The 12,428-nt window shown below is 38.3% G+C and overlaps 1 protein-coding gene across 2 annotated transcripts in view; it reads left to right on the top strand.

Annotated features, from left to right (window-relative positions):
* The window catches only part of ADGRL2 (adhesion G protein-coupled receptor L2), a 378,099-nt gene that overhangs the window by 198,851 nt on the left and 166,820 nt on the right, over window positions 1-12,428 (top strand). For both annotated transcript variants that reach the window (XM_039384678.1, XM_039384661.1), the window contains exon 3: window positions 3,620-3,661. The gene's annotated coding sequence lies outside the window, so the exon portion shown is untranslated. The remainder of the gene's footprint in view (window positions 1-3,619; window positions 3,662-12,428) is intronic.

Here is a 12,428-nt window from a genome sequence, read left to right as displayed (position 1 = left end):
CTCTCTGTCAAATTCCTCCCTTCTTTGGCAACCATATGAAAAATGCAGCAGCCAGAGGTGCCACACTGGGTGCCCTCTTCTTTAGGCGAGATGTTGAGGCTGCCAAGAGCCCAGGCCAGGGAAAACGGGCAGTTCTCCCAGGAAAACCTTTGGTTGATCAGGAAGAGGCTGTGTGCCCATCATTCTTTCCCAAAAGTTTGACTACAGTCCAAACAAATTCAATCCTTCTAATGCATTTCTGTGTTTTCCACCACAGACTCCAGGCACCATTAGGAACTTATCTCTCTTCACCATTAGCAGTGGTGGTGACACGTTTTCAAACCAGACGATTTTCTACGTCAGAAATATCGAGACTTCCCATAAGCTGAATTTAGTAATCCTCATGTACTTTTAGCTTCCTGACTCCTTTTACTGTCTGCATTTCAATAAGGAGTCCCTAGTATCTGCTCATCACTCCTAATTACTTTTATTTTAGCCTATGTTCCTGGTTTCTGGGCCAAGAAGTTTAAAGAGCTATGATGTACTCCGATGAAGCATTTAATCAGGGCTGAGTAATCCAACAAAAAGCTTTTCAGGGCAGGGTGGAATACGGGAGGAACCATATTGTCTGCCCAGTTATTGTGTTTCCTGTTCTCAGGCCTGAAAGAGTTCCTGCAGGGACCAGAGGACCTGCCCATTGCTTGATGGGAAGAGTTCCCGAGTAAGTAGAGGATGTTTAAAGAGGGAGTGGTGGCAAAAAAACAACATAAAATCAGTGAAGTGGGGAAGATAAAAAGTACACACACTTTTCACCTCCTAAAGCCTTTGCCATCAGAAGGCAAAACTCCCTAGAAATGTTTGTGGCTATGGGTGAGGGGCAGAGGAAAGTTAGCCATTAATTCCTAAGAGGTGTTATCAGATGCATCAGGGCTTGGCTGTAAATTTGACTACATTGCTGTGGTGCACAGAGAAATGAGTGAGGAAATATCTGATTAAAGTGTACATTGCTGCTGAGGCAACTGAATGTTGCCATAGCAATTGAGATGAAATGTGCAAAGAAGTGAGATAATTAAATCTAACCCCTTTAGTAGTTTTGATAGTCAATGCGCTGCCAATAGGAAAAGTTATCTACAGTGTTAAAGATAAAACATACTCCTCATGGAAGTACCCCTTGCTGGTATTTTGTTGCTCTCTTTCTAAATGCATTGCTTCAGGTAGCTATTTTGAATGTCCTCTTTAATAATCAAATACAGTTGTGACCTTGGCCAAAAGCCTTGGACTTTTGCTGACTTATTGGATCGTGGGAACCATGCACACAAACTCTCCAGAAAGTTTTATTCCCCTTTCCTCCGTGTGCAGTAAAGTAAAGCCCAGGCTGTCACCTCAAAGCTTACAGTTCAATAATATCTAGAACGTGCTGCCCTCTTCAGGAGCCAGTGATTAGAAATGGGCAGTTTTGTTTGATGCTCCAGAAACCGGAGTGAGAATTCCAGAACAGGAATTACAGGGCTGCCTTTTTTTTTTTTTTTTTTTTTTTTTTTTTTTTTGACGTTTGTAATGTCAGTGCCAGAGGCACTGAAAATAATTGTGACCTGAACAGACAAATCTGATTTTTCAAAAAGGAAATCAAAAACTTGTTAGCATTTCTTTACACTTGAGATCTGGGTGGTCATCCCCCCCCACCCCCCCCTGATTATTTATTTCAGTCGATGAAAGCAAATGCTATAGGAGAAGCCTTGACTCACTTCTTCTAAACTAATAATTCCATATTCTGTATACCAGCAAATAACCTGTTATTAAAAATTATTTGTGTCCAAATAGAGTTCATATATTAGCTGTCACACTAAACTTATTTAACTTTCAGCAGCTCTGCTCATCTGAAACTACGTAAGGACTTAAACCATGGTTTAGTAGAACATTAAAACATATACTTAACTTTAAGCACAAACATTGCTGCAATGCCTTCAGGAGGATACTCCTGTGAAAGGATTGAACAACTTGTGTATCAGGCTGGTGGCTTGAATACCTGACTGATAGCTGGGGACAGGCCCACAATTTTCAGTTCATATCTTACGACATTGTAACCCACGGTGTAGAATCTTAATAATTAAGCAGGTAAGAACTAGAGGCAAAATCTTGGGTGAATATAATTCCCTTTGAAGTCAATGAGAGCTTTTGTTCATTTATGAAGTAGTGACATTTTATTGGTTTACAAATAGCTTTGGAAAAGAAAAAAAAAATCACGGCTTTGTGGCAGGGGGGACTCAAAAGCTGCGTGGAGGAAAGGCAACTATTACTTTGGTGAAATGAATGGATTTTTTTAGTAACAGTCCCAAACAGGCAGTTGATTAATGATTACCTCACTCCAACAGTATGTTTGCAAACTCAGAGGGCTGAGGAGTGAGGATCTCTGAGAAGGGCACAGAAGGCAGTGCTTTGTGAGAACTTGGCTCCACTGGGACAGACCTTCAAGGGGTTCCTTTTGAGCTCACGTGAAATATTGTTTGTTTGGCTGAGAGGGACCCTGTTTTCCTGGAATTTACAGACGAAAAAAGAGAAGTATTCTGTGCTCCATCTGACATGAGGCACCATGAAGAAGGTGCAGCCCATGAAGGATGGAGCACAAGCAGCTTTGAGCCACGGCTGTGGATGCTGAGTTTCAGAGCTGAGACAGGCCAGTGAATCCTCACGTAAAATAGAGCAGCCCTCAGGGACTGTTCTAATTTACACAAGCTTTATCCAGGCTCCCTATTTCTTGTGCTGTACTGCAACCTAGATTAAGTCTGAATTTCTGCAGCACTGCACACTCTGGAAACTCCCTTTTTGCCCAAGGTAAACTCCTTGAACGGAAATAACTCCTCTACTATACTGGGGAATTCTTCTCTATCTGGACAATCCCTTACCTGTAAATATTTACATTTTATCCAGTGGTATAGGTGGTCATGGGGAGAACCTGGAATTGATCTTTCATTTGAGTTTTTAATTTTCCTCTTTAAAGGTAATAGCCCTACTTAGGCATCCACATTTTTTTCTAAGTGGCATGTGGCTGCATCTCTTGGTTATAGTAACCTTTTCTAAACATGATCTTTAATTGAATCCCTTATTTCTCTCCCTCACATGTTTGCTTAGAGATGTAGTTTTCTCAAATAGTGAAAACATTTAAGAATAACAAGTGGGTTTTAAGTGTTCAAGTGAGTTTTTTTAATACTAATACAAATTTCCTCACGAGTTAAGAAGAAAGCCTTTGCCGTGTCACTGATAATTGTCTCTTCTGATCACAACCCTTTATGTTCAGGTTTTCTCCCACTCCAGAGCAGAGTGACAGCAAGCCCATGGTTTTATTTTCAAAAATACATTCAAATTGGATGCCAAGATCCTATGTCTGTATTTTGTGAACGCTGTGCAGATAAATTCCAGCTGGCATGCAGTTCTAAATACAGATATGAACAATAGCTGGTGCTTTTTTCTAATCCAGTACCTGCTAAGTACATGTAATATATATTCAGAACTGCATTAAACTATTGATCTATGATTTGAACATGTATTTTCATTTTTTGTTTTGATGCTGATGCATTGTTTGGCAGTTAGAATCCCTGCAGATAAGAATATAATAACTAATAACATTTTCCTTGCTTTCTAGGGTCTTTATGGCAGAATGATGAATTCCATCTTTTCCAGAATGGTAAGCAGAAAGCTTTTTCTGTTTCTGATAACAAAGAACAGAAGGTAAATTCTTGTAAGAAAGGATTGTCAAATTGCTTGAGAAATAACTGTACTGTACAATTTCATAATTATATGGCTTATACAACTGAAAATATTTGAATATTCAAATCCTGTAAGCTACCTAGAAAAGATTTGAAGAACATTATGCTAATTATTCAAAAGAAAATATGTGAGGATTTAACATCCTTGCTAGAAATGCTGCTGACCACAGAATGCTCAACTATTTATTTTTCTGAACAATTTATCATAACGTATGAATTCCCTTAAACAGAAATACATTGTTCTACCAGCGAAGAATATAAATATCTCTCTTCTTTAGGCTGAGAAAGGGTGAGTTCCATAGCGTGTGTTACTATTTGAACTGTATAAAATTGATCTCTATTTATGTTTCACTTGGGCTTTGCTGTATGTGTGAATGTAAAAATATGTAGTTTCCAAACGCAGACATCACTTCTGCATGCTATCAGGTTGTTTTAAAAAGGTGGTTTCATCTTTCATTCTCTTTTTTACGGCTGAAAAAGGCAATATTTATTTTGCCCCTCGATCATAACATCTTTACAATCAAATAAAAAGAAAAATTCATCATACTCTATGTGTAAAGGTCATCCTAAAATAACACTTCTCAGCAAACTGTACTGAATCTGATGAGTACATTGCTAAAGGAGAAATGTTTTCCAACAGGTCTTGGGCATTCACTCTACAAAAAATATCCTTTCCCACTACATAAAAATGTAGTCTGAAATCAACATAAAACCATCACGAAGTGAAACTACTGTTAAAGTGAAAAGAAATACTACTTGAAAAATATCCCATCAGAGCACGTATTCTGACCCAAAATGTGCTTCTTAGTGCTACACTCGAAAGACCTTCCATCTAATCCCAAAAGGAACTCAAGACTCTTGGAAAAAAAAATTAATTCATAAACTTTAACTCATAAGAACTTAAACCAGTGACAGATTTAAAATAAGTGGGACTGATTTTTTGCTGTCTGGATAAAAGCCGTACCGAAATCGCCAGTGCCCAAGAAAACCAACAGCAAAACAGAGGGTTTGTGATGAACTCTAAGGATGATGACTTTATTTCTGATCAGCACGGAGGGTTAGTTGTCCTTTGAAACTTTTTTTTCCTAGGAGAGTCAAACCTGCAGGTGAGGCTGCGTTGGCAGGCTGGGGTTTGACCTGGAGCTCTCTGATAACGCAGCAAGCTCTGCTCTGGCACAGCTGTAATGTGCTTTTACCTGCTGCCAAGAGGGAAAAGAATGGGGTTATTTCAGAGGTATCATGCTTGCAGATCCTTCAGGGGCACATCCATGATTAAAGAGAGGGAAAAGTCATGTTGAAATAAGGGGGGGGTGGGGAGGGCAAGTAAGGGGCGGGGGGGAAAAGAACAGTCTGAACAGGCACGAGGACTACATTTAACCACAGTTAACCTCCCTCGTCCACAAACAGAAAAACGTTGGAGAAGAACTCAAGAGTCATTTTTAATCAAAAAGATTAACTAGGTGACAGTTAAGTATGTTTGGGATTAAAGCATCAAAGGGCCTGTCTCCTTTGTGTCTATTCCCCTCTTAGCAGTAGGTACTTGGCACAAGGACTGTGTGTAGGGTGCAGCCACAGGCACACTTGCACTGCATCCACCCCTCTCTGCAATGTTCATTAGGCAATAATATTGTCAGAGGTAAGTGTTTACCACCAGCTCTAGTCTACTTAGAACCATTTTAGCCTGAGGCTGATCTTGTGAAGAAGGCTTGGGGGAAGGGAAGAAGAGAGACCCAACATTTCATTTTTCATGAAAACGAATGTATTCAGCCAGTATCCTGATCTGAGCTAATTTATAACTCTGAATTTGCATGTTAAGTGAAATCATAATTATTTTTATTTTGAGGCCAACTGTGTGATTTACACTATAAGAGAAGAAGAGAGGGCAAAAGCTTGGACCATAAGGGATACTAAAACAGACAGTAATAGATTATTTTGGGTACAATTAATTTTTATATGTATAACCACGTGCACCTCAATTTTCCCTGACTTGCTCAGGAATACAGGGTTACTCCGTTGATTAAGGACTTCCATTATGTAAATATTAATTCAAATATAAATATATTTTTCAAGTTGAGTGTCTTTTGTTTAAGGAATGGGAAACTGAGCTTCCTCATATTACTCCCTTTCAACACTGCAAGGCTTTTTCTAATCCTAAAAACAAGATAAATATGACAGAATAAAATAAATTGTTGAGTATAATTAATATCACTTTAAGAAAATACACTTTCCTTCTAATTTTTAGCTCTACCTCTGCTTAATGAACAAAGATTAAATGCACATTACTATGAACAGTCATAACACCTAGATTTTAATCTGAAATTGGGCTTTTTTCTAGATATGTTAATAAATTATCTGTTACCTTGAATTATTCCTAAATATGCACCATTTAGTGGTAGCATTCCATTAAATATATGAATATTTTGTCATGAATTTTTAATTCCACAAGTTTTAATATGTGGAAAATCACGTTAGATAAACTGAGAACATAAAAGACCCGCTAACACCCACGGAGGAGCCTCAGCTGAAAACTGAAGAAGACAAAAAAATACTTCTCACTTTCCTCTCAATTAAAACCCTGTGCAATTGTTCTTTGAGATTATTGATCTCTTTTGGGGTTCTGAACTTACACAGAACTTTTTGGTTCATTTCACAGGAATAATATTCATCTTAATTAGCAAAAACAATTGATGGGCTTTTCTCCTTTCTCCAAGAGGGAGTTCACTCGGTGTGCTGATTACGATTTTATCCTGATAAATGAAAAGTTCTCGTCTCTCTGAACAGCAGCTGAATATGTTGGCTGTCTTCAGCCTTGTAGCTTCTTTGTTAGACATCACCTTGTTGAGACAGAATGACTTACTTGGTAAGTGGTTGACCCGATTTTTTGTCTGGCACCCTAACATTGCCAGGCATTATGCCAAGACAGATTCTGTAGCTATTTATGACTACATTCAAGGTTCAGCTATGCAAATCACAACTATTAGCCAAAAAAACAGAGCAGATTTGTTTTTCAAATTTTTCCGTAGCTCACAAGGTCAAGGCATTTGTTTTCACAATTTTAAAATACAGTTTTATAAGTAATGATCAGTAATGTTTAAAGAGATTGTCACCTCTAACATTTTATCGAGACTGGTTTAGACAGAACGTAAACATTTTTCCTCATGTGCTACAAAATAATTGTATGGAGCACAGGAAGAAGAGGCATGAGCTGAAGTGAAAAAATGTGTCTCATTTTATCTGTGACCAGCTTATCCACACCATGCAGAACGACACCAAAACAAGGATGAGATGAGCTGTGACAGAACACCTCTGGAGAGTGCAGCCTTCCTCTGAGCCTGCCCTGCTGCAGCTGGGGAAGGGCAGAGATGGGCAGGGACCAAAGGCCTGCTCTGTGCAGCCTGGGCACCCCAGCTCTGCTGACACCTCCTCCTGGGGCTGGAGTCACACCCGACCCCTGCACCAGGCCCTAGGCAGAATGTGGGAGCAGCTATTTCTGCCAGATAAATCCATCCCAGCATCTTTCGGGTGGATTAGGGTTACAGGCACAGGGTGCAGTGCCCCTGCAGGTCTGTTCTTGCATCACACAAACGTGGTGGTTCATCTGCTGGATTCAGCTTGGAGATTTCAGTGTCCTCCCCCTCATTCCCATTTGTCCCATTTGACGTTCAAGCCACATCGAGACTGAAAAGTAGAACTTGTGCCACTTCCAAAGGAGTTTTAGTGCTGCAGAAGTTCTTTGGGACAGGTTTGCCATTCGCCCTCTGTGCTGTTCTTTGGGACAGGTTTGCCATTCGCCCTCTGTGCTGCCCAGTGTCAGTGCTGGTTTGAATCCTTTGGTACTCGCAGGCACAGGCTGTCCTGGTTGCTGCCATCCTGCAGATTAGCTGTTGTTTTGTCTCAGTTCTTCAAAGCAACAGTGAAAACATGTTTACAAAACTAGCAACGGGATGTGTTGTATAGTAAGGACTTGTGTCTACACAGAAAATTGAAATGTGATTTAAACACACATAAAAATGATTACTCATGAGCAGAATTTGAAAAGAGATTGTGTGCACAAGATGTTATGAGATGGAATTTAAAAAGACATATATCTGTACCACATCCTAATTTCCTGACAAACCTAATGAAAGTGTTAATAAAACTTACACAGGTATCAACAAACTTATCTATCAAAAATACACAATTACAAAATAATAATTCCATTCATCCAACACCTAAAGATTCTTCAACAATATAATACAAACAGGCAACAGATAATAAATAATACAGAATAGAGAAAGATGGGTACAATGATAATATAGACTATATATAGTAGTCAGTATAGTAAATTGAGACATTTCCTCGTAGAGAAAAGGGAAGCAGATTTAGAAACAAGCAGGGCAGAGTCTGTTTCCTAGCACAGGTTTGGCCATGCTTTGGATCAGGTCTAAATTTTGTGACAGAATCTGAGGTGGGAGCACATGTTCCTTCACCAGACAAGCATCCTTCACATAACACCAAGCATGAACAAAGGCTGCTTAATTTATTGATTGTAACATAAAATAATTAACAAGGCTGAACCTTTGGTTCAGAGTATTTCCTTGTCTAAAATAATGGATTAACACGAAACTCTAAACCAGTCATTTGTAGCAGTTTGCCTTAGCAGCCAACAGTTTATAACTGTAAAACAAAAAGCATTTTTAAAAGGTTCTATTGACTAAGAAAAATCCGAGTGTGAGTAAATAGTGGCTGAGCATTTTCATTTCTGAGATACTTTTTATTCCTCACCTGAGTTTTGGGGGTTGCAGTAAAATTACGTGTTCCAGCAGAAGGGAAAGAATTATGGGAGAAATTCTGTGAGTGAGTGGAGAATAAAGCCAATTAAGATAAACTAATTGGTCAAAGTCTGATTTCTCTGTTTCAGTAACCATCCACTCAAAGCAGGGCCATTGGCCTTAGGGGGGTTTCTTCCCTTACAAACTACAGGACTGAGAGTGGAGGGCTTCCCTGAATCATCTGGAACAGTATTTATATATATAAAACCAGTGTATATAGCATACTCCTAACAAGGTGTGAAAGAGGCTTCCAACAAAGTAGGGAAAATATTTTAAAGTGGGACAAAAAAAAAAAAAAGGTTGAATTGGGAATATGTAGATTTTCCATCAGATTCATAGGATTTGTACAAAGAAGTAGAATTTGAGCCTTATTAATACAATACAAAGCCTTGGCATTTATTCATGGTTAAACTTCTGTGCTTTAGCCAATCCCTTTTTAAAGAGTCCCTTCTCCACCGACAGGCACAGAGCACTGTGTCAAGGTAAACACCAGCAACTCTGTCCACAGTCAAATCTAAATAATACTTAAGAAACTAAATCCGAGACATTAGCAATAAAAATACTTAGCATGTATTTCTTTCCTGGGAGCCTGCATGGAAATTGAATTCCACTGAGCTGCACTTACCCAGAGCAGAATTCAATTAAAAAAAAAAAATCCGCTCGAGTTCCATGCTGTGAAAAGCCCTTGCAAATTTATTTCAGGGACTTTGGGTGTGGAGCCTGGACACAGTTTTATTTTATTTTTTTTAATGGAATCAGTCTTAATGTCTGAGGTTATTCTTTACTTGCCTCTGCTGAACAGTTTTCACATATAAGCCAACTGAGGACAACTGGTTATTAAAGCAGTCGGCAGGTGTCCTGTGCTCTGAAACATATTAAATAAGGAACTCAACGGGATCATGTTGACTGTGAGCTCCACAAAGAAATTAAATAATGAAGGCAGAGGCTCTTCAACCAGGACCAGTTCTGCATATGTAAAAAAATATCCTGTCACCAGGTGGAAAGTTCCACACATTTGTACTGGAATCTCTATTCTGGTACTTTCTGCAAACAGGCAGCCTGTAGATTTTAGACACTCGAACTTTGTGACCCGAGTCTTGTGCAATAGGGAGTGATGGGCATGGCAGGAACTGCAGAGTCCAAATCTGCCCCTCTCTGCACAGTCTCATTGCTCAACAGAAGAGCCATTGCACAATGGCCTTGTTATCACCCTACATTTTGTTGAATTGTCTTATCCATGCCAGTATTAATATGAAATACTCCAGTAAAATACAAAGAAAAGAGTAGAAAAGGGTCCGTTATATTTTTATTTAATATTTTTCCAGTGTATGAAGCCTTCCAGCCACAAAAATACTTAAAACACAGTTCCCTTTTGATTTAAACGTATTTTGGGGTAAGGTAACTTTAAATCACAATAAGGTTCAGAGCCCATATAAAGACAGTTTTTAACTTCCCACTTACTCTGAGTGGCTGAGTAATTGCACCAGACAAATGTTTTTAGAGTGGGCTTTAATATAAGGAATCACAAAATTTATTAGGTGTTAATTTATTCAAAATTAACAATAATTGTTCAAAGAAAATTGACAATTAAGAACTCTAACTAAGCCTCTTTTTGAAGAAAAATTAAACTTGATTTAACTCTCTTTGGAAAAATAAAAGTTGACTTCAATAGAAGTAGGTCTGGGCAACTCAGAGTCAATTGGAAAATAAATTATCCTAAGTGCATCCAGACTCACTGAGCATCTTTAAGAAACAGAGTGTTCCTAATGAACCAAAGTCTTCTGACAGCTTAATATGACTTTAAAATAACCAATATGAAAAAAAATATTACAAAACCTTTGTTGACCAGGTGTTTTCCCTTTTTTATCAATACAATATATTCCTATAATGGCCGTCCCATGTTCTGTCATTAAAATGGGAGTTTTCCTTTCAGGTGCTTTGCCTCAGACATATGGAATTCTCATCTGCAGTTTTTACCTCCAGCCTCCCAAGCTAATCACACAGGGCTTCCTGAACCACAGTTTGCTGCAAACACAATTCCACACTCTGGGCCTCAGAGAGTCAGTATGAATTTACCAGAAAAATTAAAAAACTCCTTCTCCAAAACTCACCACTAATTTCAATGCGAGATGACACGTTTCCCAATATTTGTGATTTCTGAGTTCATATTGTTGATAAGATTTAACAGGCATGAGTGTCTGTAGGACTGGGGATATGGTCTTGGTTCAGCACAGATTTTTGCTCACCTAGACCTGTGGTTGGCAGAGAGGGCCCTTGGCTCATGTGAAGAGTGAAAAGTGAGCATGGAATTCTCATGTCCCAATGCCATCCATTCCTGCCAGTCATATAGTCCATATCCATACTCATTTTTTCAAGAAGGAAGCAAACAATTCTCAAATATTAATTCCTGCCTAGACACAACTTAAAGCTGTATTAGTTGTCAGTCTGATGCCTCGTGTGCGGGTAAATGTGTGCTTAGGAGAAAAATGTCCCAGAAAGTTCAGATGAGACCACAAAAGGAGTCCAGTGATCTGCACTTCAGCCTCAGTGTGAGACAAAAAATTTTCTCCTGCCGTTTTTTCATTCCAGTTGCCATTTTCAGATCCCCCAGAAAAATCCACAGTGATCCTCATCCTTCCTTGAAATGAGGAAAGCACAGATGGACACCTCTAAGTGCACTGGGAGAGTGAGTGACCAAATACACTGAGTGCATTCAACCACTTTTAAAACATCTCAGCCCTGTGTAGCATTTTGATCCCGTGCTTCAGTAAATGTATGATTAAATTTTTATTAAAAGGTAATGCTCCCGTTTTAATGACAGTTAATTATATATAATTAAAATGAAAGGATTAATAACATTAAACATTTCATCAGAGGTAAAGATAAATATAAATACATACATTGTAGTAGGATTAAATATGAATATATAACATTGAGCCTATATTATCTTCAATGCATTATGTAAAATAGCAAATGAATAATACAATACATGAAATAATATTATATTCCAGGTACTACATAAAATAAAATTCCGGTTCATTACTTCTAAATTGATAAAATCTGTTTGATTTTTGGGGTGCAATATGCAAAGAATAGTTGAGGTAGCCTTAAAAATTATTGTAAGTAGTCCCTATTATAACAGATGTGTACACTTCATTGCTATGTCACCTTTCCCTGTGAAAAGTGAATTACAGTGTTAAGTGACCTACATTTCTGACCACAGAGAGTCACAGATTAGAATTGGGAAACACCTCATTTCTAACTAACCTTGGATCCACACATCTTTATAGGCCTTATAGTCAGGTTTTCAGACCCTTTGAAGCAGGCCTTAAATATTCACACACAGGGTATTCTCACCTGCCACTTGCTCATATCTGGCATATCTAATTTCATCTTGCCTCTTTTTAAAAAAATTCATTGTTCAGTGTCACAACAACCACCACTTGGTCTCTGCCCTAAAGTACACCATGTTTTAGATGATAGCATTCATTCCAGTTGTGATTTCTGCCACAAAACCCAGTGAATCTGTATCTCCAGATATAAAATGTTAGGAATCCGTTGAAACTCTGTCCTGTAAAATTTTGTGCATCAACATAGTATAATAAGCTGAGAAATGTGTTAGCTTTTTAAATAAATCTTTAAATTGTATAGTTTTACATCACAGAGATGTTTTGGACTCTGCAAACTCTAGGGAACTAGTATTTTTGTAACAAGATCTTAAGGCCCTCAGAAGAATTTTAAGGATTTTTATGAACCTCTCTATGCATTTTTTAGCTAGATTTTGGCCTCGTTTCAGTGTAACTCCAGTACAACTCAATCAGTTTATTTTATAATTAAAAACAAGGAAATAGTAACAAAAATACATAATATATGG

The sequence above is a fragment of the Pipra filicauda genome, unplaced genomic scaffold (assembly GCF_003945595.2).
Source record: "Pipra filicauda isolate LSUMZ 115617 unplaced genomic scaffold, ASM394559v2 scaffold36_size6622888_pilon, whole genome shotgun sequence".
In the NCBI taxonomy this organism is placed as follows: domain Eukaryota; kingdom Metazoa; phylum Chordata; class Aves; order Passeriformes; family Pipridae; genus Pipra; species Pipra filicauda.
The sequence above is the reverse complement of the archived record's forward strand: the minus strand, read 5'-3'. Positions and strand labels throughout refer to the sequence as shown.